Source organism: Ambystoma mexicanum, chromosome 6p, assembly GCF_040938575.1.
Source record: "Ambystoma mexicanum isolate Mex_15411 chromosome 6p, UKY_AmexF1_1, whole genome shotgun sequence".
In the NCBI taxonomy this organism is placed as follows: domain Eukaryota; kingdom Metazoa; phylum Chordata; class Amphibia; order Caudata; family Ambystomatidae; genus Ambystoma; species Ambystoma mexicanum.
Window position 1 is genome coordinate 65,687,685 of NC_090935.1, and position 27,960 is coordinate 65,715,644.

General features: G+C 45.6%; 1 protein-coding gene across 7 annotated transcripts in view; it reads right to left on the reverse strand.

Moving 5' to 3' along the window:
- The window catches only part of LOC138511218 (gastrula zinc finger protein XlCGF57.1-like), a 98,491-nt gene that overhangs the window by 53,495 nt on the left and 17,036 nt on the right, over window positions 1–27,960 (reverse strand). For 3 of the 7 annotated variants that reach the window (XM_069626747.1, XM_069626750.1, XM_069626746.1), the window contains one exon: window positions 27,626–27,800. The exons of the other annotated variants lie outside the window; for them this stretch is intronic. The gene's annotated coding sequence lies outside the window, so the exon portion shown is untranslated. The remainder of the gene's footprint in view (window positions 1–27,625; window positions 27,801–27,960) is intronic. 7 annotated transcript variants of the gene reach the window in all.

A 27,960-nucleotide genomic window follows, 5' to 3' on the forward strand; every position in this document is an offset into this window, starting at 1 on the left:
GATGAGCTCGTGGTTTAGGTTTTCTTAGTTTAGATGGGGCAATGAGGTCAAGGGCTTTGAGCATAGTATGGTTGAAGGTGTCAACCAGGACTGTAGGGTCCGTGCTTAATAACGCTTGTTCATTCAGGACTGGAAGGATTAGAAGGAGTAATTTGCCACAAGTTATGTCGCGCTTATTTCATGTGGGAATGGCAGGTGCAAAGTCTGGAGTGGAGCGGATGGTTTTGGCAAGGATGTTGAAGGTGATGAAGTGGTGGTCGGACCACGCACACGGTTGGTTAGCTGCCACATTGATTCCGCAATTGAGGTCAGCTATCCAATCAAGGATTCTACCTTTGGAGTGTGTAGAGGTGTTGATATGCTGAGTGAAGCCTAAGTTAGTAAGCAGGTTGCCTATCGCCAGGGCAGCCGTGTCTTTGGGGTCAGCGAGTCCCAGGTTAAAGTCACCTAGTACAATAATTTGGGAGTTGGTTTTAGTGTTGTCTGCCAGAATGTTGGAGAGGTCTTCAGCGAAAGTGGATAATGGCCCTGGGGGCTTGTAGAGTAGGTGAAGTGAGATGGTGTGGTTAGGGGTGAGGGCGAATTTGGCTGTTAGGGCTTCCGTAGATGAGATTTGGTGAACAGTGGAGAGGCGGAAGTTGCGGGAGTTTTTGTGGATGATGGCAATGCCACCACCTTTAGATTGGCTAGTATTGCGGTCGTGTCTGATATTATAGCCATTCCAACAGGCTAACGAAAGTAGTGGTCCAGAGGCTGCGTGAAGCCAGGTTTCTGTGATGGCCATAAAGTCCAGGTCATGAGTTAGGATGAGGTTCGCCACCACGAGAGCGTGGGCTGTGAGAGATCTAGCATTAATTAATGCCCCTTTAATAGTATTCACAATGGGGTTAATGGGTTGTGATGTCGGTGTGTGTGAAGAGGAAGCAGTACTGATGATAGGTTGTGGGTGTTTATTTTGGCAGAAGGAAGTCAGATGGTGGTAGGAAGCGTGAATGAGTCTGGTGCCAAGTCTGGCATTTCTCAAGGCAAGTGAGCAAGGTTGGATAGGAGCGGGTTTAGATGCGAAATGTTGGATCCAAAGGGCTGGGTTGTTGAGATATGGATTGGTGTCGTGGGTAGACTTAGGCATGGTTATAGTGTTATGGTAATGTGAGTGTGGTAACAGAGTCGTGATGTGTTTGAGTGTTGGCACTTAGTGGACGGTAAAGTAGAGTGTGCTAACCAAGGCTAGAGCAAGGAGATTTCAAGGAGTGAAAGACTGTTGGGGACTGGTGCATGGTGGCAAAATTCACCAGGGTTTACAGGTAATTGCAATCATAAAGTGCAGAAGGCAGTGTTGTGTGACAATAAGTATGCCACGCACTCATTTAGAGCAGGGTAGGCTGAGTGGGGAAAAGAGCTAGAATAAGTACAAAAACCAGATAAGAGAACATTCCAAACATTTGATGTGACCCGAGTGCAGCAAGGCAGTTGTGAAAGTAGGCCAATAAAGGCGAGCAAAAGCACAACTCAGACATTTTCAAGTAGGTGAGCTAGATAAGTAATGCAGGCAGAATAAAAGCATCAGAGTGAGTAAGTAGGTGAGAGCAGCAGTGCAGACTAAGGAAAGTATGAGGTACAACTACAAGATAATACCACAAATGGCACCACTACTGCTAAAATACATTTTTGTTAGGGTCAGTCAAGGTGCGAGTACAGGGGCTAACAGCTAGGCATGCTAGATGACATGACATACAGACAGGCAGGCTGGTGCACTAGATGCAGACAGTAGGGTACCAACGGAGCGGCTGTAAGAGCCAGACTGTAACTTGTACTTGTGTAACTTGTTCTACTGCTCACTTAGACTCTTGAGATAAGTCTGGCTGCCCAGCCATCGCTACCGCTTTACTGTGTAGTACAGGCTTGTACCAAAGGTGAAATTGTGCTTACACTTGTAGTCCTAATTGCATGTTGTGTTCCCAAAGGGTACTGCATGTGATTCTGCATAACAGTGTCACACAAGACCATTAATGATAATGAAAGGGGCAGTGTGGTACAGTGACCAATGGGAGTCTGGAATAATGCAATGCCATGCTGAAGGTTTGGTGGGGTTCAAACAAAATGTGGTCTTAATAGTTGTAAGGCAGTGCGGGGGAAATATGTACATGCATTAACCTGTCTGAAAAACCAGTGGGTGTTCACCACTTTGTCCCCAGGGATCCTGTACTCAGATGGCAAGGGAAAGGCTAATCACTTTTGGACCCAGACCAGGATGACCGGCATAGGGGGTCCCCCGGGAGGAGCACCCAATGGTGAGACATGGTGGCCCCCCTTTTCCACAACCAATCTATCCCCTATCCCCGATTATTGCATGGGAAACTACAACTCCCATAATTCCTCCCCACTTTATCTTCACAGTACCGTGCCAAGGAAGATGAGAAATTAGGTCAGAAAGATCACCCCCCCCCTGACTTGCAAAGGCTCTGTCCCTGTAAGGAGGCCAGGCATAGTCCGGTGCGTAACTAACAATGTACATCTGACAGTTATGAACCCTCCCTCTGAAGATAAAGGTGGCGCACACAACCACACTTTGAGCAAGGCTGGGTACGAGAAGGAACAGCTCTTCCGAGGTTGATGCTGACCAGGCTGTGGAAGTTGGAAGGCAAACGGGCTGGTCAGCAGATGAGAGGATCAAGAGAAAGCCAGGCATGATTGCCATGCTTTCAGGACGGCGTGAGTATTCGAAGAGCAAAGCTGAGTGAGCAGAGGAACGAAAACTACAAGTTGCCAGAAAGCAGCCTGTGACCCTCTCGGGTGAACAGCAGAGTTGGGGAGGAGCAGAGGAGGCGTTGGTAACGGCCTTGAGCAGCAGAAAAAAAGATAAACAAAATGAAATTTACACAACCTGCGAGTTATCGAAGGGAACCGAAGTCTGCTTGATCTTAAAGGGAAAGTGACTATAATTTGAAAGTAGCCCGCGTGCCAATAAAACGCAAATGAAGAGAACAATTGTTGAAAGGAAAGGATACAATGTAACAGAGTGGTCATGCGAGGTGAAGTCGCACAGTCATCTGTAAAATGTTGTGAGTTTTGAAAGATATTACAGTGGAGATATAAGGAAAGAAAGTAACCGCGATAAAGAACGTTGAATGAGAGGAAAGTCAAAAATTGAGAACCACATGTACCAAGAAGTATTGGTGCCACAAGATGAGCATTGATTCTGAATTGAATAATTGTTGAGAGGTCAAAATGGCCATGCCAAGGTCTAGGTAGATTCCTTGCGGTGTCGAAAGTAGACAGTGAAAAGTATACCTTAGATGACACGTGGGGAAATGGACCACCACAAAAGAGAGACAGGCTTGAGCCCATCAGAGAGAAGCCTGTGCAAAAGTGTGTGATAAAGTGAAAGTGAGTGTGAACTAAATATTGATGGCAAGTGATTGAACTACCAGAAGATGGAAGCCTGAAGATTTAACTGTTGAATTATATCATTAAGCCAAAGTGGGCAAGACATCCATCCTTTGTTTTGGAGACTCTAGACCCCGTGGGGATGAACATGGGGAAGGGAGTTGGTACTGAAGCCATTCTATCATTTCTTTTTGACACACTATTTTCCTTTTGTACTCCCTTAACACATTTGTCATTTTGAGAAGGAGGGCAAGGTTAGGTTTTCTTAGTATAGACCTTTTATTTTGAGCAGACTGACTTGAACGTATTTGTCATTTATTTCATTAACGGTCGAGATTACGGCCAGTTTAGGGTTAGGGACAGTTCGGAATTCTACCAACCCCACTAAAATATTAAATGAAGGTTTTTGAAACTTGTATCCATTGTGTCTGTCTACTGCTAGACACCATGCCTTCCTCACAACTGGTTAAGTGAAACTCGTCAACCAGTACATAAGAGCTTTACACAATTCCCTTTGTGTTTCAGGTGCAGTGGGTCCACTCATTTGGGAACGAACACTGGCTGTGCAAGATGATGAATGTGGCACTGACACAGGGAACAGCTGTCATCATGGACCTGTGGGGCGCATGTGGTCCGAAGGCCTACGCTTCAATTCCTCCAGATTGGGGGTAGTTTGTGCGATTGTTACACTGCACAGCCCTGCGGTGGTGGTTCCCCAAAGCAGGAACAACAATATGGGGTTTTCATTGAGGGAGGAGTCAATGGAACTGAAGGAAAATGTGGTGCAGCATGACAAAGAGCAAACAATGCAAGGAGTGCCAAGTAGAAGAGCGTACTACTACTGGTCCGAGAAGAGTGCCGAAAGCTACTACTGGTCCGAGAAGAGTGCCGAAAGCATGGCAGCAATTCCAAATGAGTACAAGTTGTAAGCCACCACTTTTTATTTCCTTATTGCTAGCAGGAGTGCAAATTGGGCAAATGCCAAGTGACTACAGCTGAAGCGGTAGAAGTTACTTTGGCTGACCAATTCAACAGCAAAAGTCCTAAATGCAGTAAAGGAAGAGCTGAGGGCACTGCGGTTGCTGGCACGCCAGAATAGGTATGTGTTGGACCTTCTTACTGCCATAGAGGTGTTTGCAGCAAGATCGGAAGCAGTTGCTGCACCGTAGTGTCCGATAAAGATGCATCAAATGGAACACTACAAGCAGCTATTAGTGAAATACAGACACTCCATGAGAAGATGACAAATAATGGAGTGCAATCGAACACTTGGTTAGACACCCTTTTTGAATGGGTGCCTGTTTGGCTCCCTGGAGTATTTAAAATTACTTGCCCTGCATTGGTCCTCATGCTCGTCACCTTCTGCATTGGCAAAAGTATTATGAGACTTTATATTACCAAACAGAGAGGAAAATGTATGATGCCCCTGAATGTTGACTGGGTAAATGATAAAGAAGTGTACAAACGAACCAACCATGGGTGATGTAATGGATGATAGGTTTACAACACAACCTGAAGATATGGAAAACTATGAGGAAGATTGAGTCTCCTGTAATAAGGATGGGCAGGGATGTATACTGATAGACGGGTCATTGGAGGACTGGGAAGAAGTATGGACCCTAAGAAGACAGTAGTTGAATGAGGACTGGGGTGGAAAGAGAGTTAGTTATTGATAAATAGATAGAAGGGGGAATAATGTGGTGTAAATGCAAGCTCATTGCGGTAAAGGGGCATGAATTCACCAGCTGCAGGAGTAGCTTGTTAAGAAGGGTGGGGGCTTTGTTGATAGCCACACAATTCTGTGCACTAGGTTGGAGAATGCCTCAAATAAATATATTTTAAGAAAAGACCCTAAGGATGGGTTAAAGGTAAGTATCCAGGGCCCAAAATTAGACAGAGGAACTGTAAACAGGCCTCTGAGCATGCTTTTTTCACTAGAAATTAACTCACATTTAACTTGTTTAGTAGCGCAGAAGCTGAAAGCACATTGCAAACTACACATTCCCAGGATCATACCGTAAAAGAGAACAGTCTTTTGACACTTTCAAGGAAAGGAAGCAGAGCTCAAGGGTGCCAGAGAAAGGCAATGAATGCACAATCATTTTATATTTCGATATTAGTTTCTGAAAGAAACTGGTCTACTGGCAGTTTCAAAGTGCCCCATGGCGGTTTCAAATTGTCCCTCAGTACAGCTCATCCTAGGAAGTGGTTTAAGAGTTTCTAATATGCAACATTAAGTAGTGTTCTCATGAGAAATGGATGGAGATGATCAGCGGCAGATGAATAAAGATCAGCTGGTCATCTCATATGTCTCAATGTTTTGGCACCATGATGTGGAAATTGTTGGACTGTGATATCACAGAGGTGGTCATGGGTGGTGTGGTAAGAGTTTTGAAACCCAATGAATTCAGGATAATGTATGTCCCATTATACGGGAATGGCATGTTCCTAAGATTGTGTTGTAGGAGCGTATCTTTGACAGAGCCTTTCATGCAGTTCTGTTCCGCGTTCTGTGTGAATCTTGCTTTCCCAGCTGCGTCTGGGGCCCTGAATAAATTACTTCTTGCCTGGTGTACACTCCTTTTTAGATTATTTTTGTTATTTTATGGGCGAGTGTTGAAGGCAAACCGCAGCACATTAGGATACCTGGTGTACTCTGCTGCCATGATCAGCACAGCCTTTTTTACTAAAATCCTGATAAGTGTTTCTCAGGACCTCTAAGTCATGTACTTCCCATACAATGTTCAAAATGTCCTTTCCTCGTGTACTTCCCTGCGGGTGCTTTTTTTTTTTTAACCACACACTTCCAACTGCCTGCTATACTCTCATGTGAGTGCTTTCACATATAGGTATATTTCTTACATGTTTAATTTGCCTGGTATACTTCCCTGCCAGGGCTTTTCTCGTGTGGGCTCTGCACACTCTTCCACACTTGATAGTCTCATTTTTCTTAAGATTAGATCAGCCAAGTATATTATCCTGCCAGGTCTTCTTTCACATGTGCATTGCATACGTTCACAAAATTAAGTCTTGTGCTTCTCATCTGTGCTTTCTTCCGAAGAAATACCCTTTTGTCTTTTTTTGTATTCCAGTAGGCGGTGTTAGGAATGAACATGTGACTGTGTGCCTGCCACATTGACAAATGACATGTGCTGCTGGGATGCCAGTAGACATTCAGCAAAGAGAACACGTTTGCTATACTTTTCAACATGGAGCATCTAAGAAAGTGTGTGCCGATTGGCAAACCTACTGAGATCGAATTAGCAGCCTCATTTATTTGTCAAAAAAGCTTGTACCATCTGCCTATACAGCCAGATGGCATTCTCTCACGCCACGCTATTAAAGTATGCTCTCATGCTCTGAAGTGCATTTTTTACCCTCACCATTGACTCCAACAGGATAGTAATATACCATCCTCAATTAGACAGCTCATTCTCACAGATATTGTTGCTCTGTGGGCTATAACTCCTGATCTCGGCCCACATAACAGGCGAGCTGAATGCTGCTTGCACAAGCCCTCCATCTTCTTTCCATCACCCAGCTGCACTGTCACTTCCACAGCCCCTACTCCTGCGACCTGCCTTCCCCTTCCATCGTTACCTGGCCTAGTCCCGGAATCCTTGCCGTCACTCACTGTGGCTCATCACCCGCTAAGGCCTGCAATGGAAATAGAAGAGGTGCTCTACATAATACCCGGGTACCCTCAAGCTTATGAACCATCTCCCTACATGGCAGGGCTGTATTGATCAGTTGCAGGGAATACGATGATCATTGTGTCCTTGATGCCACAAGTGATAAGAGTTACTTTTACATAGGATACCCAGTTTGGCTAAAACATTGAGAGATCGGGCCCACAAACAACCACATGCTAGTCAAACCATTTTCCAGGTACACGTTTCTCTGCGGTATGTTGAGAATAATAAACAAAGCAAAATCCACAACATGAATGATTTTTCTTAAACGCCAGCACAATCATGGATACAGATTCTAGATCTGTACTGTTTTGCAGACTTTAAATTTCAGGGTGCCATTCTAGTGTTTATGTCAAACCCTTATTCGGACACTTTCACACAGTCATTTTCACACAATGCAAATGTGCAAGGTTTTAAACCAGCCTCTCCTACACATGCACACTTTGCTGGCTTCAGTGGCTGCCTCTGCATTCCTTTTGTGGTTTTCCTACCTTTACAGTCATGGGCAAGACACCCATGGATGCCCTCTGCACCCCTCCACATACTCTCCCTGCCTGTCTCTCTCATGTCTGTTTCCATGCATTTTCATTATAAACATCAGTTGCACTGCCTTTGTTTTTTTACAACCAACATGGCCCTCATGCGGTTAGCGGCCCACTTGCAGCTTTTGTTCTACACAAAGATGCACTCGGTGCTAAACTAAAGTGAATGACCCGTTGCTGGGAACTGTCAGTAGTAAGTAGGATTCATTATTCTGCGACTTTGTAAATGTTGCATATTTACAATTGTGTTGGTTTTAGGAAAGTTGGAGAATGCAAATCTTAGCAAACTGACACAACTGCATCCATTCCCCATTAACACTCTGCAAGACCCAAATGAAATGGACAATGTGGGGTCCAGTATTGGACTGTTTGGACAAATATGGATCTTGGAAAGAGTGGAGGTGGCTAGCAAAAACACAAAGAAAAAACATTTGATTTACTCTGGTGTTTGCCTGTCTAAAAACGCAAATAAATCCTTCAAAGCATATGTAGGGCTCTACACTGAGGGTTTAAGGACAAAGGCTCTGGAAATCCAGAGGGCATTCAGGAGAGTGATTACTTCAGTAAAAAAAGGCCAACACTTCAATCCGAGAAATAAAACAAAGGTTCTGTCTGATCTGATGTGCGTTTGGTAATAGAAGTGATTTGGCTGCCTAAGGCACTAAGGCACTGCAATCAGCAGAGGATGGTCAGTTGTTAAATACTGCTTGTGCAAGAGTGTAGGACATGCTTTTGCATCTACCTTTCCCCAAGTCAATTGGTTGCAGGTGTGGGCTGTGCAGGAAAGGGCACTAGTTGTGTGAGGAGTGTGGTATGCATACAGATTCAGCAGCTGAAATAATGTTAATAATGGAAATGTGCACGTTGGCACCTTTAAGAGGGGGAGCTTAGGTGTGTTTTCTGTGGATGGCTCCACATTCTACCACGGCTTAAAGTGGGCCTGGGCCAGCCGTGGTCGAACCCCTACAGTCTCCAAAAAGTGGGGCTCAGCCGGCCACAGCGTCCCCAAAGTCGACACAGCTTCAGAAAGGGCCAGCCGCCCACAGCGTCCCCAAACTGCAACTTCCTCTGGCGAGGCTTACAAACCTCGCAAGGGGTCACGAGAAAAAGTTGCAGCCCCAGGCAGCCAGGCCAACCTTAATAAAGGGGAGCACCATTTTGGTCTGCCTCACTCACCTGCTGCACCAGAGTCAGTGCCACTGACTGTGACAAACATCAAGAAGACATGACGACGACACCCAACGAGAAGCCACAGCCACCACCACAAGGGACTTGCAGCCTTCCACTGACTTTGCTGTTGCAGTTTCAACTGGTCGAGGCAAACATCTCTCTTAAATGTTCGCCTCGACCATCTGAAACTGCAACTGCTCTATTTTCACAGATTTGTGCCTCTTTTTCTATAAATCTTCCCGTCTTCCTCTGCATCCCTGTGCCACCATTTGTCTCCCTGTGGCTCACTCATCTCTCAAGTATCCTGTTCTATCCAGGCACGGCTCTGTAGGTCATTCCTCCCGACCCTGCCTCTTGCTTATACCTCCTGTAAGGAACTCATGGTGGCAACAGTAAAGATAGACAAAAGTGATCACAGTTCAAGGGTGTTTATTAATATGCAGGTTGGAAAAACGCCTAATCTAAATCTAAGATGGGAGAAACCTACACCATCAAATAATAATGAGGCAGTCCTAGTGGTGTCTTGTCAAATAAAAGGGCCTATACTAAGAAAAACCTATTGCCAATCCTTACGCTAAACAGAATCAAAGAGTGCGGGATAGGGTTCACAGGAAAGAAAAGTGTTTACAAATAATAAGTCAGGATGCAGTAGTCGGTTCTCCCTTCCCCACGTTTTGAGCACGGGACAAGGTAGGACTCCGGAGCACAGGACACGCTCGAGCTTTCCCAGCAAGAGCTACAAGTTACGCTCTCAACTAGAAGGGCCTTTAGTGGTTAAGTCTCTTGCCTCTGAGGATCCGATGTGTTCCAAAATTATATAACAAAAAGTTCCTTTCTACGTGCACTTTGGGTGATGCCTTTTCACCCCTGGACAACCCTCTTCCGGGCTCAAACCTCCAGAAAGTTCCAAGCAATATCGGGACCATCAGTGTTTCAATCTCTTGCTTTGGAGGGCCTGATACATTAAAAACAACAAAAGTTATTTTGTACTGGTCTTTACAGTGATGGTTCTTCATCCCTGGATTCTCCGCCCCCCTCTTCCGGGCTCAGACCCCTCTCGAATGTCAGCATCCCTCTGCCAGGTTCACTACAGCTTTCAACACAATCTCATCTCTTCCATTCACAAATCTTAATGCCTTTTTAAACAGTTCACTGTGGACATCCCTCTGTCAGGTTCACTCTTGTCAACACACTGTACACTGGGACTTCAGATTTTGCCTCTGGTTCATCGGGTTCACTCTTGGCAACTTTTGCAATTAATAATTTAGCATTTATATAGCGCTGTGAAGCCTCAGGTATCTGAGCGCTGATTATTATTATTACCCACGGTGTGTGGTGCTCATTTATCGACCTCGGAAAGATGAAAGGCCGAGTTTGGCCCTGCCGGGATTCGAACCTGCATCAGCAGACTCTGCGCAGATGTCAAAGCGAGCGCTCTACTTGCTGTGCTATCGGACCGGCTAATCCACACAGTTCCTACGATGCAGGATTCACTTCCATTAGCTTTACCGTCATTTGTCAGTCCAAGACTTGAGACTGTACGGAGGATTTTACTAGACCCCCATATGACCCTCTTCTTGCGCGGTTCCCAAGGCCTTCTGGTAATGGTAGTTACAACCATAGGGTAATCGCCGAGAGGGTCTCAAGTGAACACCCACATGGTGTCCAAATCCTCTGTAGCTGGTTTTCCCCTCTCGTACCAATACAAGTTCTTTCTACTTCCTTCAATTAGCTGTTTTGCTACTTTTGTTCAAACAGTTCATATTCTTATCGGCTCTCCCCTCAACTCACCGGCTGTGATGAACCGCTTGGCTTTTTCTTGTCTCTGGAGTCAAGGCCGGTACCAAAGTGGCAAGTGTCTTCCCCTCGGCTTGGTTATCAGCAGAGGAGGACCTTGTGTACCGCTGGCATCTGCTGCAACACACGCCGGCTATTGTTCACGGTCTTACGATTCCTTCTGTGGAGGTTCAAGGGCCTGGTCGCTTCTCTTCTTGTCACCCTCTCGGTTCACGCCGTCTTTCTCCTCCTCGTGAACTGCAGTGCCGAGTTAGCTCTCTCATTGTGCGGTCTGCCTTACTCGTATTCTGCTTTCGTTCTCCACCTTTTATTCCTGTGGGGATAAGAAAGGGTCATCAGGTGTGTATGTGATTCTGGTCAATAGCCTGTCTTTGCCCGATCCTGGCACTGGGACATCAACGGCTTCAGTGTTTGTCCGTCTTTCGCAATGTGTGAATGTGTGTGTGTCGGAAAAGGGGGGGGTAGAGTGTTAGAGTATCCTATGGGGCTGAAATGTATAAGAAAGGGGATACCCCGTCTCACCCGTCAGTGTCCCGCTTCAACTCCCTGTGAAACCCCCCCCCCCGTCCATGTGATCCTCCCTCACAGGTCCACCCCCAGGAACTGGATCCAATAGCGATGGCTGTGTCCTGGCCACCTGGATGACAGATCCCTGGGGACTAGTAAGTGAGACACCTTCAGGTTTCTCACACTCCGCAAAGAGCAGCCTCGGCAGCTCTTTGGGGGTGTTCTAAGCAGAAGGCAGGGTCTGGAGGAATGGTTTGTGTGTAGAATTCCGATGAAAGCTACTACAGTCATTAAAAGTCACCATCTGAATTCTAAACACAAAACATTCCTCCAGATCTTGCCGCCTGCTCATACCACCACAAGGAGCTGCCGAGGGCTCTACTCGGGGAGGGTGTAATGGGGACCCAGGACTCATCGGTTCATTCTGGATGTTGACAAGTTGCGTATGGAATTGGAATGCTACGGCAATATTACACGTGCCCATTTTTTCTGCACTAATAGTGTTTCCAAAAAAGGCCCACTTTGTTCACTCATCATAATGATGGAGAGAAACTGATTTTGCAAATCCAAGTCTCTCCTAAAAGGAGGACACAATAAGAAGGAAAGCAGCAAGTCTGGCTTTGTGGCATATTACCCTCTGCATTCTATGTATCCGAGCAAATGGGATGAGCGCACCATGTATGACAATCAGTGTAACTGGTATTATGAGTAGCACAGATTTATTTATTTGTATTGCGCCGGTAGCTCTCGAGCTTCGGGGCGCAGAGACAGGAACCCAAAGACAAACAGTAAGACAATAAAACACGTAGCACGAGACATTAGAGCTGCATTGGTAGGTAGGCAGGTTGTAGTATATGTATTACTTGAAGATGTGGGATTTCAGTTGTTTGCGAAAGCATTGGTAATTGGCTTCCATCCTTAACTAGCCAGGAGGTTGTTCCAAAGGCCTGCTGCGGTTATAGGGAAGGATTTACCTGCCCGATTTTGAAGTATGAAAGGAGCTACCACAATCAGACCTTGTTCGGCTGATCTTAGCTCTCTCGTAGGTTTGTATGGAATGATTTTAGTTTTCAGGTATGCAGGGGCTTTGCCAAAAATACATCTATGCGTGAGCGTGGGGGATTTAAATTGGACTCTCTCCAATTTTTAGCCAGTGAAGTTCCTTCCTGGCTTCGCTGATGTGCTGATTCCTGGTTTTTTGCTTAATGATTCTCACTGCATTGTTTTGCAGAACTTGGTAGCTGTGGTAGCAGTTATTAGATCCTAGAATTAGGGCATTGCCATAGTCTAGGCGAGATAAGATGGTAGCTCTTGCGACCGTGGCGCTATTTTCCTCCGATATGTAGGGCCTTATGGCTTTTAGTAGGCGGAGGTAGTACGAGCACGTTTTTTTAACGTAAAGGGTTTAGGCATCTGATCCCAGGGATGCTTCTAGTATCATCCCCAGGGTTTTAACCTTGTGTAGGACCTTAATTTGGGTATTTTTGATGGTGAAGGTGTTGTATGCAAGATGGAGCTTAGATCTGACTAGATTGGAGCCAAAGACCATAAGCTCTGTTTTGTTGCCGTTTAGGCACATCCAATTTTGGTCCATCCATTGCTCTACCACGTTGTAAACTAGTCCTAGCTTTTTGTTGTCCTTTTGATGGTCTCCACTTAGTTCAATTACCAGCTGAGTGTCGTCAGCGTAATTGGTAAAGAACGTGTTGATGTTGTCGAGGACTATGCAGAGAAACCTAAGGTATAAACAGGAGTGGGGACATGCTGGCACCCTGTGGGACTCCACAGGTGATTTCTTTTTCTATTGAGAATAGATTTCCCCAATGAACGCTAGATGTTCTGTTTTGTAGGAAAGACATGATCCAGCTTATTGCTTCATCTGAGCAGTTTGCTGTTTTTTTTAGCGCGGTCTTGAATAGGTTGTGATCTAATAGGTCGAAAACAGCGCTCAGGTCCAGGAGAACAAGCAAACCGGCTTTCCACTGATCAATGATGTTGAGCATATTAGTCTGTAGATCCAGCATAGCAGTTTCTGTGCTATGCGCTGGGTCGAAAACCAGACTGTTGGTGGTGGAGGAGGCCTGAGCGGTCTACGTATTCTTGGAGCTGTGTGGTGGCAATCTTGTCCATTATTTTAAGTATAAAGTTGCAATAGGTTATGGGCCTTCGGTTGTTTGGGTCCCTTTGGTCTATATTCAGTTTTTTTAACAAGGGCGGTGACTGATACCCTTTTTATACTTTTAGGCACGATTTGATCGCGGAAAGATGAGTTTATCACTTTGGTTAAGGCTGGCGCAAAGATGTCAGGGTGGTCTAAGATGATGCTGGCCGGGAGTATGTTTTCGGCGCAAGTGGTGGGTTTCATGGATGCCAGGGCTTTTATCATGTTGTTGGCAGTATTGGGCTTGAACCTAAATTGGGTCGTCTGGTGAGTGAGTTCCTCTGGTAAGTCTTGAGTGGGTGACTTGGTAGCCGCTTGGGATTTGGCTATAATATTCCTGGCCTCATCAATTTTGTTAAAAAATGCTATTTGAGTTGCGTCACATTCTTCTTGGGTGGGCGAGAATGTGGGGGTGATGCCTTTTAGTTTATCAATAGATTTCAATATATTGAAGAGTTTGCTGGTGGAGTTGGCTGCCGCTGAGATCCGTTTGTCATAGTAGTTCTTTTTTGCCTCAATGATCATTTCTTTATAGGTTTTCTCACTGATTTTCCAAAGTGTTTTCTTGTCCGGTGTGGGTTCTTTTTTCCACTCATTTTCCCTTTTTCTTTTGAGTTCTTTCTGTTAGAGGAGTTCCTCTGTGAACCACTCTTGTTTTTTGTCCTTAGGCCTAGTGGTTTTGGTTAGGAGTGGAGCTTCTAGGTCCACTAGGGCCTGAAGGTGGCTAAGTAAGTTGGATAGGGTGGCCTCGCATGTGTATTCGTTATTTCCCTGTGTTTCAAATGTATCTAGACATTGCATCAGATGCTCTTTGCTGGTGTTTTTATAATTCCGCAGTGATTTTTTAACAGGGAGGTTGGGAAGTTTGGGTTTTTGTGTGTGGGGGCGGGGGAAGAGATATGGAAGGTCACACTGTAGTGGTCCGACCATATGCATGGGTCAGTTTTATAGTCTTGGGAAGAGAGGTTGTTGGTAACAACCCAATCTAGTAGAAGACCATTGTCCATGGTGGGATCGATGTTCATCACTTGATAGTCTATGTTATTCAAGGGTTTCTCCAGTTTAATGGCCTCTGTCTTTGGGGTCTCCCCGCAACCGATTGAGATCTCCTAGGAGTAGAGTGGTGGTGTTGGGTCCTTTGATCATGTTGAGTTGGTGTGTTATTTCTTCATTAAAGTTGGTCATGGAGGTAGGTGATCTGTAAACAATTAAGTTGGGGCTACTATTATTGGTTTGGAGGTGTTTAAGGTGGAGGATTTCAGTACCATTGCATTGTATTTTAGTCGGGAACAGTTGAATGGTGTATTTGGCCATAATGGCCACACAACCCCCTTGTCCCGATTCTCTGTTGGTGTAGTATACGGTGTAGCCCTCGGGGACCGCTAGGTTGCAGGTGGGGCCGACGGGCTCTTTTAGCCAGGTCTCGGTGATACACAGGATATCGATATTTTCCAGATATCTTATGAACGCTGATGGCGTGTTTGTTGAGGGAGCGGGTATTGAGAAGACAGATCTTTAGATCTGGGGGAGGTTGGGAGGGCACTTTCTTATTGATGAAGGTCTGTGATGTTCTTTTTTCACGTCTCTTAATTGCCAGCGATTCTGTGGCAGTAATTTTTGTGTCAGGACTAATTATTTCGAGGATTGAGTCACAGGCAGCTTTGGCGAGCTTTGCGTTTTGGTAGTTGCACAAGATGGTAGCAGCTATATCAAAGGATAGTTGCCCCATGGTTGTTTTTAATTAGCTGTGGTTCCTGGGCAGCGTGGCGTGCACCAGACGCCGAGGACCGACGCAAGACCGGCTTGGCCCAGAAGCGCCGGCGCTGAAGCGCCTGACGTTCCTTTAAGAGGGATGTGGGTGCTTCTGGGAGTTGAAGTCTCAATATGTCTTTCAGCCAATGGCAGAGGCTGAAACAGCCTTCTACTCACGTGAGCTGTATTAAAGAGTAGTTTAACACGCGCCACAAAAGTGGCTGGCGTTTGCCTGAGCAACTGTACAACTCGAAGCCCCAGAGTCAGCAGAGCAGGGACTCGCAGTTGAGTTGTGTGGGAGCGCCTATTAGCTACCAGTGCTTGAATTGAATTTAGCACTTAGAGGCTTGCACAGAAGGTTTTCTTCAAAACAGGTCAAAGTGTCAGCAAAAGCTATCAGCTAGGCACCGCAGTTCCTGTTGGAGTTGCAGTTTCTGTGGTTATAGGTAAAGCAATTGTTCCAGAGCAGTCATTCGTTGCTTCATTCACACAAAGGTATCAGGCAGGCAAACAGCGAGTTAGTACTTCTAAAAATAAAAGCAGTTTTAACACCACAGATATTCTGATAAAAGTATTCCATTCCACAGTAGGTCTGCTGGGCATGTTCTTGGGTTCAGTAATACTGATGGCCATATTTTACAGCACAGCAATTGTGTTCAGCATGCCGGAGGAGGCAGGATTTATAGGGTGCATCATACAGTGGGACAGTAAAACTGATAGTATTCTGGTGGCACAGCATTACATGAATCAAAGACGCACTGAAAGTCTACAGATAGTTAAGTCCATACTAGCATGACAGGGGCCATCTTCCCTAAGTGACCTTCCATCGGCAACAATTCCACCAATTGCCAACCCTTCCATGATCAACCTATCCCCACATTAGGACACCTGCATCCGCCCGGGCAGGGGTCTGCATGGTAACTAAACACCATGTTCTTTGGCAAAGTAGAATAGAAGGAATCAATATTCCAGAAAAGCCACACACTTCTGACACTGGCATTAATATTTTTAATAAGAGTGGCCTGTGGGCATATTCTCTGTGCATGAATAAGTGGCTCTCTGTGGCACTACCACTGAAGCTGCCTTTTTGTACATAGAAAACTAGCATTCACGACTGGGTACCGAGGGTAGTGCTATATGACAGACTCCTGGGTCCTGGCACTGCCATTTGAGCACTGATGATGATTGAAGTACTGGCATGAATGGGAGCGGGAATTGGGCCCACTGGCACTAAAAGGTGAATGAGGGAGCTGGCTTTGACAGGGACTAGGCGACCAGGAGCGCAAGACACTAGAAACCCAAGATTAAAATCCCTCTATTGCAATTACCTCTGATACATCTATGGTTCTACGATACACCGAGTGAAAACTATTTCTTTACACCTCTATGCTTTGTTTACATGTTCAAAAAGACACATGATCAATGAACTGCTCAAGGGAAAATGAATGATCACAGTATGGACAGAAGCATATGAATGTACTAACACGTCACACGAGAGAACCACAAATGGCTGTAAAATTACCCTGGCCTTGACAGATAAGCACATGCTCCCATGAGTCCTGGGATTAGGATAGACGTGCAGGGGTCCCTGCTGGCTAGCCTATCTAACTGCCATCTCCAAAGCATTGCCACTTCCCAGTTAGCATTAACTAGCACCAGCTACTCATTCAACACTGCATTAAAGAGATCTGTATTGATTTACGCCTTGACCGGCACAGCCAGGTACTCATTGGTATGCCAGCAGCTCCTGTTGTGGGGCTGCCCCTTGCATACTAAGCATGCAGCGATTCACCAGCTCTTCATACCACGCCCTCATCTACAAGCACTTATGACATGCAACTGGTGGCGCTTAAACCTGCCAGGCGACATTAAAAACGAATTACTTTTGCTTTGTGTAATTCTGCATGCATGCATGCATGCATGCCAGGGACAGGGGAGGGGGGGGGGCACAGGATTAATGGGCGTTTCTCAGAAACTGGTCTTCCCTGAAGTCCTGTTAAAAACAAGCATCAGCAAAGCCAATGGTGTGACTTGCGTATACATAGTCGGTCCCGGTTTCGGTTTTCAATGCACAAGTTGAGCGTACGTGGGGCAGTGGCAGGTTATTTTTTTTTTTTTGGAGGGAGCACCGTCCACCTATATTTCGTGTACGTCTTTTACTTATGCCGATTTGTGATGTTTGCTTTGCCTCAGTTGTGGCAGCCCCGGCAGGAGGGGAGTCTATGATGATGATGCATTCAGCATTTCTTTGTTTTGTTGGATTTTGATTTGGGAGAGACTCACCATTGGTTCTTCCCACTGAAAAAGTTCTGAAACAAACTTAAAAACATTTTTTAACCTGATGAACAGAGGGAGCCTGCATCTTCTACATGCAAAGCTTCTGGAAACTCATCGACAGGTGCTGCATCTTCTCCGTATAGGAGTGCAACGGAGAGAAATGGGTATGTTCAATATCCAACCAGACCAACATTTCAATCATTAATCATACCAGATAATGTCATTGTTTTATGAGAAAGTACAGGTCCTGCTGTCCAGTCTGTTGCTTCTGCTCTCTAATCATGGCTCCTAAGTCTACCTGGGCTAGAGATGCTGTGTGTGGGGGTGTCGGTGGGCAGATGTAAAAAAGTGTCCTATATTTTTCAGCTCTTAAACATGTCACTGCTTTCGCCACTTACAAGAGCCACATTTGTGTGCCAAATGATTACTGTATTGAATAGGAGAAAGATGAATGGGGCATTTGATGCATGACTGACACCAATGTCCCCTTACTTGCAATTGTTGCTCTATAAAAAGATGCATGGGGAGAGCATAAAGGAGCAAGGAATGGGTAGCAGAACATCTGGTTCACAAATAAGGTATAGTAATTTATATATAAACTATGTTCAAGGCAGTAAACCACAATTGTATTTTTTACAGCTAGGAAGCCAAGAATTTCCAGCGTTCACCGCTAGAAAGTGACCCCACAGTGATATATCTCCCCAAGTCTTTTTGCTGCCATTAACCATGCCAGCAAAGTCTGAGGCACTTCCCAAGCCCACGTCTAGGCTGACTTTAATGTTTAACTACATGCCAGCACCGAAAAGAGGCGCTGAAGGTGAAGTGTTTCTCTTCTGCTTGGACACCACCCATCTCTTGACTTGTTTATAGCGCTCTTTCCAGGCAATCCCTCTCTTTTTGTACAACTCATACATCTCCCTGGTTTCAATACCATCTATCTCTTTTCGTGGCATACCATCTTTCTACATTGCCAAAAACAGGTCCTTTCTTGACACCCGGGAATCTCTACTATTTTGTCTTCTACCCTCTGTTCAACTCTCACTGTGCCACTCACTCTCTCGGGAGTCAGTGGAATCAACTAACAAGCCCCCAGCACCGCCATCATACATGCACACCATCCAGGTGAGTAAGGGCTCCCATGACTTCTGCCTTAGTCGAGTAATAATCTCGCCCACTTCCTGCAGTGTGTAATCTTCAAGTGTGGTCAAATGCACAACCCCACCCCCAAATTGTGTGGGTGAAGGGCCGCTCTACGTCTAGTAACTGGGTTAGCAGTAACAGTCTTACCATCCTGTTTTGGTGTAGATTCTGCCTTACTTGAATGCCATATGTCACCATCTCATGAATCCAGATTCCAATTCACATCAGCAGTGGCAATCACTGCAGATACCTTATGTTTATCAACACGGCCCCTACACTTCCTATACTTGTACTTGGCTACTGCGACAGCTGCCCTCATCACCTCTTGATACCTAGAGGCCTTGTCATGCCAGATTTTCCACTGCAATTGTTGCATCAAGGAAATGTGTGTCTCTGCTGCTCATTCCTTCTCCTGGAGCATCTGCTTCGAATTCGACATTCCTCCGTAAGAATGCACGAGGATCCAGCACTGACTTCCTAGCGTGGAAAACTCATTCCCTTTCTGCACTGGAACTTGATGTAAACAAGATACAATTGGCCTCATTAAATGCTGCCGGTCCGGAAACAGCGGTGGTAGTAAACCTGCTGGTCTCCGGAACAGCAGACTATGAGACTACGAGTTCTGCAGGCGGGTGGTGTCTCTCCCGGCAGGTCGAACCTGGCGGGAGTAACGCCACCCGCCTGCAGACAGAAATGGAAACACCAGTACTGTTATTTACGGTGCCGGTGTTTCCATTGTCCCCATGCCCATGGAGTCCTATGGCCCGGTGATTCCAGCAATCATGGAGGCAGCAATTCATTCCACGTCTGGCGGCAGCCTGACGGTTTGTCCGGCATGGCTACCGCCGTAATGAGGCCCAATGTCAGCGTGCTCTACGCGGTTTAAAGATTCATCCCATGGCTCATCTAAACCAGCTGCACAAGCCCATTCTTTAGCCAGTAAATTGTACAGATCCTTAGTGCCACCCGGAATGATATCACAAGATTTTCCACCAGCGGAAGAACCCTTACCTCGCTTCTTAAACAAGGAATGCATAATTACAGCAGAGCGGAGCGGAGTTGGTGAGGAGAGTTGAGTCTGCTGGAGTCCGCGGGAGCAGAGGGAGCATGGACTCGACCCTGAACGCTGTGAACACCGCGAGACCGTTGATCCAACAAGAGCAAGAACGAGGAGCAAGTAGCGAAAAAGCGGAAGAAGCAGTTACAAGTGCAGCTGAGCCTGCAGACATAGACGCGGACACGGAGCAAAGCCGGCGCTGGCTAAGAAGTGACAAAACACTGGTGAAAAAGTCGAAACCAAAGACAACCGTCTGTGCAGCAGGAACCCAGGAAATGAATAAAGAACCACAAGTGCCAAAAGCTTGTCGGAAGACTTCGAACAAGGAGCACAGGGAGGCGACAGGAAAGCCGGCTCCTCCTTTCCCCTCAAGGCAAGCTAAGGTGGTAAACAACCAAGATACACCAGCTACACCAGACCCACACGACAAGAAAAACGGAGCATTGAAAACAGTGACCTACCCGGACTCAAAACTAGCAGCACCTCGTGTACCGCCGGCATGGCGAGCGGGTTTCCGGCACTGGCGGTCGAAGGGCTGCCAGCGACGGACCCTCAACGGGTGCGCTGCGATGCGGAGGACCGGGAGAGGTCGAGCGCTCTTGAGCCACTAGGGCACCATGGCGGAGAGCCGCAAGGCGCGCCCGATCCAGGACGAGCCCAACACAGACGGTGTGCAAGGAGGGGCATGACCAGGAGAACCATCGAGGGCGGATCGACAACCCTGAGGAACGCGACGAAAGGAAACTGACACCAGAGCACACAAACAGCCCGACATTGGAACTGGAAACGGCGGTAAACGAACATCCACAATGGAACAATCCGGCAAAGTCGGCCCGAGCATTAGTACACAAGGACCCAACTCTAGCAGAAACTGTCGAGTAGACAGGCATCAAGGAAAGTGCCACGATAGAAAGCACAGGCGCTAAAAGAAAAAATATAACCCAGCAAATAAGTAACATTGAGCAGATAAACAACAACACACCCAGACTTAACCCAAAAAGTGGCGCAGAGCAAAGCACGCAAGAAAGTGAAATTGCCACATCAGACTCAGACTCTGATTCGGAGCCAGAGAGAAAATAGTCTCCACTAAAACAGAAAAAAAGAAAAAACAACAACAAAACAATTCAAAGAAATAATCAAGAAAAGATCATTACAATGAAAATGACAAAGACTACTCACGAAAAACAAACTAAAGGGAAAATGACAGGAGAAAATAGAACCACGAAACTACAAAAAAGAAACGAAGAGCTGCAAAAAGGGCAGCCACTGGCATTGTTGTCGGGCACACTGAAAGCATTCTTTTTCAACCAACAGAAACGCAAACTCGACTCAGAAAACGAGGTGTCGGATGCTGAAATTTTAGAAGTGGCTCAGGAGGCCACGTCAGGAAACAGACAACAGTCAACAGGCCCAGAAGTGTTGCAAGCAGGCACACCTGAAACAGGCCTGTCTCAGATCCTGATGGAAAAAAGAAACGCGGCCATAGCGATTCGGCGCCAAATAGAGGAAAGAGAAGAGAGTCGGAGACTAAGTACGCTGAAAGAACATGAGAAGAACACAGTAAGAGACGAGAGTGCATGAAAAAGCATAGACAAAAACGTCAGCCGGGAGCACCTACAAGAAAGGACCCTGAGGAATCAGATGAAAGCGCCAACTAGTCTCCAACCGACAGCCGCAGACGAAGGAACAGAAATAAAAACTAAGGCACCAAGGGAAAGATCACGGCCTCACCGGCCCCCACCTAGACTGGCCGAAAGCCCAACTAAACGCAACCCAGCTATTGCGTACCCCTGAGAAAGCAAGGGACGCAAGCGAAACAAACCGACAAAAAGAAGGCCGGAAATATTTACCCAAACGTGCGCTAACAGAGGGTGAACCATATAGAACCAGGTTGAGTGACAGCTTGTTCATGGAAGCGATGATAATCCCTAGAAAAACAGCAAGCACCGATGCAAAAAGATACGCCAAGCAAAAGACCAGACCTATTGACCATCATGTCAGCTATAACGATTGCCTTAGACCCATACTGCAAGCTTTACGAAGCAATAAAAGAGGGAATACAAGACAACACCTCAATTTTAGCTTCTGTGTCCACAAAAGTCACAAATATAGATAACTACATGACAGCACTAGAGGAAAAAAACAATGCTTACTACAAGGACTGGGAAAAAGAGGTGGAGGAATTAAAAAAGCAAATCAAGCTCCTACAAAGGGAGAGGGGTCAGGAAGACCCGCACAACACAAGGTACCAGTCCGAAAGTCAGAAGGGCGAAATGGTAGACATCTGCGAGTAAGAGCGAGAAGTAAGCGAAACTAATAAACCATGCCCTGAACGCAAACAGCAATACCCAATCAAGTCGGGATTGCTCAATCATCCACAGAAATAGGTCCCGGTGGTACTGAAACTAGCAAATAACGACAAACGGCAGAAACAAGAAGCGGGAGAGAAGGCGAAGCAACAAGACACACCGAAGGTGAAAGAAAATAAAGAAAAGAAAACCAAGGACATACATGAAGACATACTGAGATCGACAAACAGAGAGAAAAAGAGGAGCTCCCCGCGATCAGTAGAAGATTTTATGTGTGACACAAACCTGATGAACCTATCCCAACATTGGGTAAATGCCTCCAACAATTCAGTGATCGAGGTAACCCCAGACCACCAGGAAACAGAACAGAAAAAAGTAGCAAAAGGAAACTAAAACCCAGAATCCCCAAAAGCTCAAACAAGCAAGGGAACCCGAAAAGCCTCCGAACGCCGAAGGAGGCCAGAACTAAAAGAACAAACAAGGAAGAAGGATTGCGCACAAAAGTCCCCAAGAGAGCAAAGAGAAAGACGCCAAAGCCAGACACATCGAAACGAAGTTTACAAAGGCTCCGACGATCACCAAAAAACAAGAACCCCAAAAACAGAGAAACAAAGACGAATATTTAAAGTTGAACAACTAGACCCGAAAAAAGGCTACATGATCTTAAACAGGAGAACGATCGTGAATCTAATGAGCACAATGAATTCACTGAAAAAAATAAAAAACAGAAGACATCACTCTAGTGGAACCCTATCATAGAGGAAAGATCGCGAAGGCTTACATCCACGTGAAAGAAACAAGCCTGCAAGACATGGACAAGAATGTAGCCAGAGAAATGGGGCAAAATGGGTTTGAGCTGACTGAAATAAAACCAGAAACGCAAAGAGAAAAGAATGACTTCCCCTACAACCACCAAGGGGAAAGAAAAAGCCTCTACACGTCACGCACAGAAGAGCGCTATCGAGGAAACAGAATAGGCAAAAACCTAGAAGAAAAGGTATACAGCAGAGAGAGAGCAGACGTATGAAGCGAGAATCAAGAAGACAACCAAAAATGGACCAGTGAGGAGAAGAACAAAGACAGACAACGAAGGAACGAACACTAGGAAACAGACCTAGACAAATACAGGTCACGAACAAGAGGAGAAACCCGATATGCCACACGACAAGCAAGCCCGGCGCGCACCTCTTCCTTTAATCGAAACGAGGAACCAGCAAAGACAGCTCTGGCACAAACAAGGAGCAACCCATCGGGCACAGGGCCATTGGCCTGGATAAAAGCAGCACTGAATTTTAACACAGAGAACTAGCAATTAAAGCAATCAGCGCCACCTACAAGAAGCGAACGATGTAACGAGGACCTAGAGGACAGCAAGAAGTGCTTTACTTTGGGTTCCTGGAACACAAGGGGCCACGTTCACTTAACTAGACCTGGTGACGTTGACCTAGGTTCACTGGACATTATATGTCTTCAAGAGACATGGCTACAAGAGAAACCGTGCCTCGACGGTTTCGTAGTAGAACTATCGGCGGCAAGTAGAGGTGTTTTTGGATGCCCGTCATCAGGTTTGTTAACAGCTACAAAAATGGGAGTAGGTCTGGCAACACCCATAAAGCTCCACGAATCATATGAAACGCTAGTCACTCTGACCTCCTGGTATGACATCTGAAGGGCAGAAGACTAGGCGCAGCAACCAAATCATAATAATAAACACCTATTGGAATCCGCAAAAAATGACAACCAAAACCTACTGTACCAGGATGGAGGAATTACTAGACTCGCTCTACGCAGAATACGAGAATGCACACATTATAGTGTGCGGAGACCTAAATGGCCGCTGTAGCGAGGGGAACAAAGAAACAAAAACAGGGAAACCCCGCGAAGGAACCAGAGACAGAGGGATTGCATGGGGCTCATGGACCAAACCAAGAAGCCTTCAGAACATTGCAGAACTTTTTCCGAAGCAAACGAACATTACAACCTGGGAGAATCTGCATTGCAAAACAACCCTGGACTACATATACATATCCACCGAGCTGACAACAAGGATCCAAGAGTTCAAAGTTCAGAAAACTATGCACAGCGATCATAATCTTTTGACATGCAAATGGCTAGGAACACAAACACAGAATCCAGTATACAAGTACAACCTCGACATAAATAACCAACAATCAAGAACCTGTTTGAAGGAAGAAGACATCAAAATGATAACAGAAAAATACGAACTGCCTGATCCAACAAGGCCTCAAGCTCCTGGGAACCGTCCGAACTACTTACCGCTATTGATCCCGTACAGAAAACCAGTGGGAAGTCAGCTGAAAAGCAAACCAACCCACACTCATGTCTACGGCAAACTGGTGGTGGAAAAAAGAAAAGTGGTCAGGAGACTGAGAAAAACCACAAAAAAATGTCATCTCCAAGAAATCTGGGAAAAATGGAGTACACAGTCTAAAAAATACAAACAGTGGCTAAAGCAACACAGACTAAAACTTTACCAGCAAGATGCGGAAAGCATGTTGAAATGTCTCAGCACAAAGAAATCAAGTGACTTCTGGTCAATAATTAAAGCATCAAACCCGGTTAAACCAACAGAATTGGTAAACGCGGTCGATGAAACAAGATGGAAGACTTACTTAACGACCCAATTTCAGCTTCCAGACTCACGAGAAATACCAGTTAAATGCGAATCAACAACCCCCTGGGTGAACGTAGCAAACAGCGTGGAAATTCCACGGACCATCAATAACTTGAAATCATCGAGGGCCCCAGGCCCAGACGGCTTGACTAATGTTAAACTGAAGCAGTCGCCGAAAGCCTGGGCAGTAATAATAAGTAAAATCTTCACCCACTGCTGTCATGACCACAGGTTAGGTTTCCCATACTAGTCCTAAGAGATACAGGTTCATTTGGAATTCATGTTGCCCTAGCTGGTTATTGATTCCAATTCCCCCATGTTAATGGTTGGTTGGAGTTTCTTTAATGGTCGCTAGGTGGTGCCTCTTAGTTAGCTAGCGGGTCTAGTTGTTTTCATGTGCCGGCTATTTAAGCCCCGCCCATCAGAAGGCTTGCGCTTCGCGTCGTTCGTCTGAGTTCAGATGGAACGCTCGCTGCGTACCTCAGTTTCCCGTCACAGCTCAAATATTCCTTGTCCACATACTATTACCGTTCATTCCATTAGTAACTATTACTAGATATCAGTTCCCTTTCCTGTTTTTTCCAGTTGCAGTCGCTCCGGCTCCAGTCACAGTCCGTAGTCCGGAGTCCTGTCATAACTGTCTCCTCACCTCACAGTTCGTTGCAGTTTCTCTCACGCAAGTACTCCTAGTGATATGCGAATGCATTTTCTTCGTTTTGCTGCCTTATGAGATACTTCGAATTGTGTATAAATGTTATTAGGCTTCCTCACACATTCCATGGTATCACATTGTCATTAGCGGGTTCTTGCCTGGCTGTGGAGTTTGCCTTGGAAGTTTGTTTCTAGTCAGATATTTGGGTCACACATGTTCATATTACGCAAAGTCATAAAGTGCATCCATGTTTCCGGCTGAGTAGTTCTTTGACCCTTCTACTTAGTTTCAGGGGTTTACTATTCTGTCACGCATTGTTGTGAGGAAGTTGGCAAGTCATAATAGTTCTTACGGCTTTTTGTCTGTATTTTTACACATGCATCTCACCACAGCATATTGCCCCTTTTAGGTCCATTTAGGATAGGGTTACTTTCATTCCTCTTCCCAGTGATAATTGCTCTCCATCACAGAGCCCATTTAGCCCCCTTATAAAAGAAAAAAGAAACATTCTCCTGTGTCCCATCTTCAGGACTTGCGCCCCTGTATAGAATAGGATGGAGAGCTCAACAAATTAAATACCAAGGTGAGCTATTGCTGGTCCTATAGTTGCCAGTCTGTTCCTCCTATTTAACAAGAAAACTAAGGAAGGGAAAATTGTTATTTTCTTCACAGAAATTCTGTGTCTAGTTCCCAGGAAGGTAGAAGTCAGTTGGAGTTCCAGAAGGTTCCCGCAGAGTTCAGGTGAGCGTTACAACTGCTCACAAACAAAAATGGTCCCAGAGACTTTGCTAAAGGCGAGAATAGTACCCGTCTACAAAAAAGGCAGAAGAGAAGATCCGGAAAGTTACAGGCCCATAGCTCTGTTGGATATCGTGGGAAAAATATACGCAGCACAGCTATTGGTCCACTTCAGAACCTGGGCAAACCAGGCACCCTGTTTTGACATCTTCCAGACTGGGTTCCAGAAAAACAGAAGCACAACTATCAACATACTGATGCTACAAATCCTGAAAGCAAAAGCAAGAGAAGGCGCACCTCGAGTCTATCTGGCCTTTGTAGAGTTATCTAAAGCTTTCGATAAAATCAACAGAGAGAAACTATGGACCAAATTAAAGAACTGGAAATGGCCAACGTCAATTATGGAGCCAATAACAGCTTTACACGAAAACACAAACATCAGAGTAAAACTGAGCAAACAAGGCACCCTGTCAGAAGAGATAACAGTCCAGCAAGGCGTCAAACAAGGTTGTCCACTAGCCCCAGCCTGGTTTATAGCTTTCTTGGGGGACTATCAACACGAGGAAGAAAAAATAAGAGCCTTCCCGCCCAAAATTGGCAAAAGCTCCATCTCACGACTCCTCTATGCTGATGACGCCATCATCATTGACCAGACTCCAATTGGTCTGCAGCGAAAATTGACATATTTGGCAAACTACATGAGAAAAAACAACTGGGAAATAAACACAGTTAAAACCAAAGTGTTGATTATGGAGAAAACGACAACGAAGAGGTCGTGCGGACTTGGCGACTGGAAGACTCAAAGCTAGAAGTAGTCGACAAGTTTAAGTACCTTGGGGTGACTATGGACGGATCATCAGAAGAAAAAGCGATGCAAGAACAACTATGGGATAAAGTCAAAATACTCACTACCCAAACAAGATTGATCGACAAAATATTTGGAATATTTTCCATTATCCCTGCGATAAAATTCTACAAGGCCAAGGTGGTGCCATCATATACGGAATGGAAGCTTTTTTCAACGTCCCGAAAGCTACATGGCAAAAACTTGAAGGACACGTGTGGAAATCAGTACTGGGCATGCCCAAGTTGACCTCCATGTCAGCAATAAGAAGGGAACTAGGTCTGGTCTCACTCGCTGCCTCGGTGGAGCAAAGCAAGATGAGGTTTTACAGAAAAATCATAATGGCAGATTACCTATATACAACGTGATCGCAAAAGAACTAAAAGATGGCACTTGTAAAGCACTCAACAAATGGGCGGCCACAATCCAAGAAACGCTGAATGAAATAGCCTGCTCAGAAGAAGAGCTAAAAACAAACCCTGAACGAGTGAAAACAAAAATTGAACTTATGGACTGGATCCGGTCATCGGATACTGCAAGGGCCAAGAAGTTACTCACCCATCACCCCCTCCCCCCCCTCCCCCCCCCCCCCCAAGGTAAAAACGCCATTAAACTACTGTAGGCAATTCCCGAATAAAAAGATGCGAGGAACGTTGTTTAAAGCCAGACTAAATCTACTGATGACCCAGCAAATCCTAGCAATTCGCAATCCAAAGACGGACAACAGCTGCCGGCTATGCAAAGTTGAAGAGGAAGTGGAAACGTTGAAACACTTGTCCTAACATGCCCAAAGACACGGGCAAACAGAGACACATTCCTTTTACCTTGTATACAAGGGGTGAGCACGCTAGATGAAGAGGCAGTATGGAACAGGTTAATATCGGGAGAGAGGACGAGATGGACCATCGTAATGGTGAAACTGATAGAACTGGCCTTCTAAATGATTGCAAACAAAACCACAATACCTGGTTGAGAAGGGGTCGAGACAACGCCATACACCATGCGATCATCGCAAAACATTCTTCCGCTACTCTAGTCACAGAAAAGAAGTGACATAACGTGGAATCATAAGGATAGGAGTCTCTTTTTAGCTGAGAAATCTTCTTTCCACGATCACAGCATGAACGCGCTGAGGCGCATCTGTAGAAGGAGAAATAGCTCTTGTAAAAATCGTTAAAAATCTTTGATTAAATTCAAGTAAAAAAAATAAATTAAAAAAATTACAGCAATTTCCAACTATCAAGGTAAAATGAATAATTCACTGCGGTCTAAAAGAATCCAGGGTTCGAATTTGAGACTA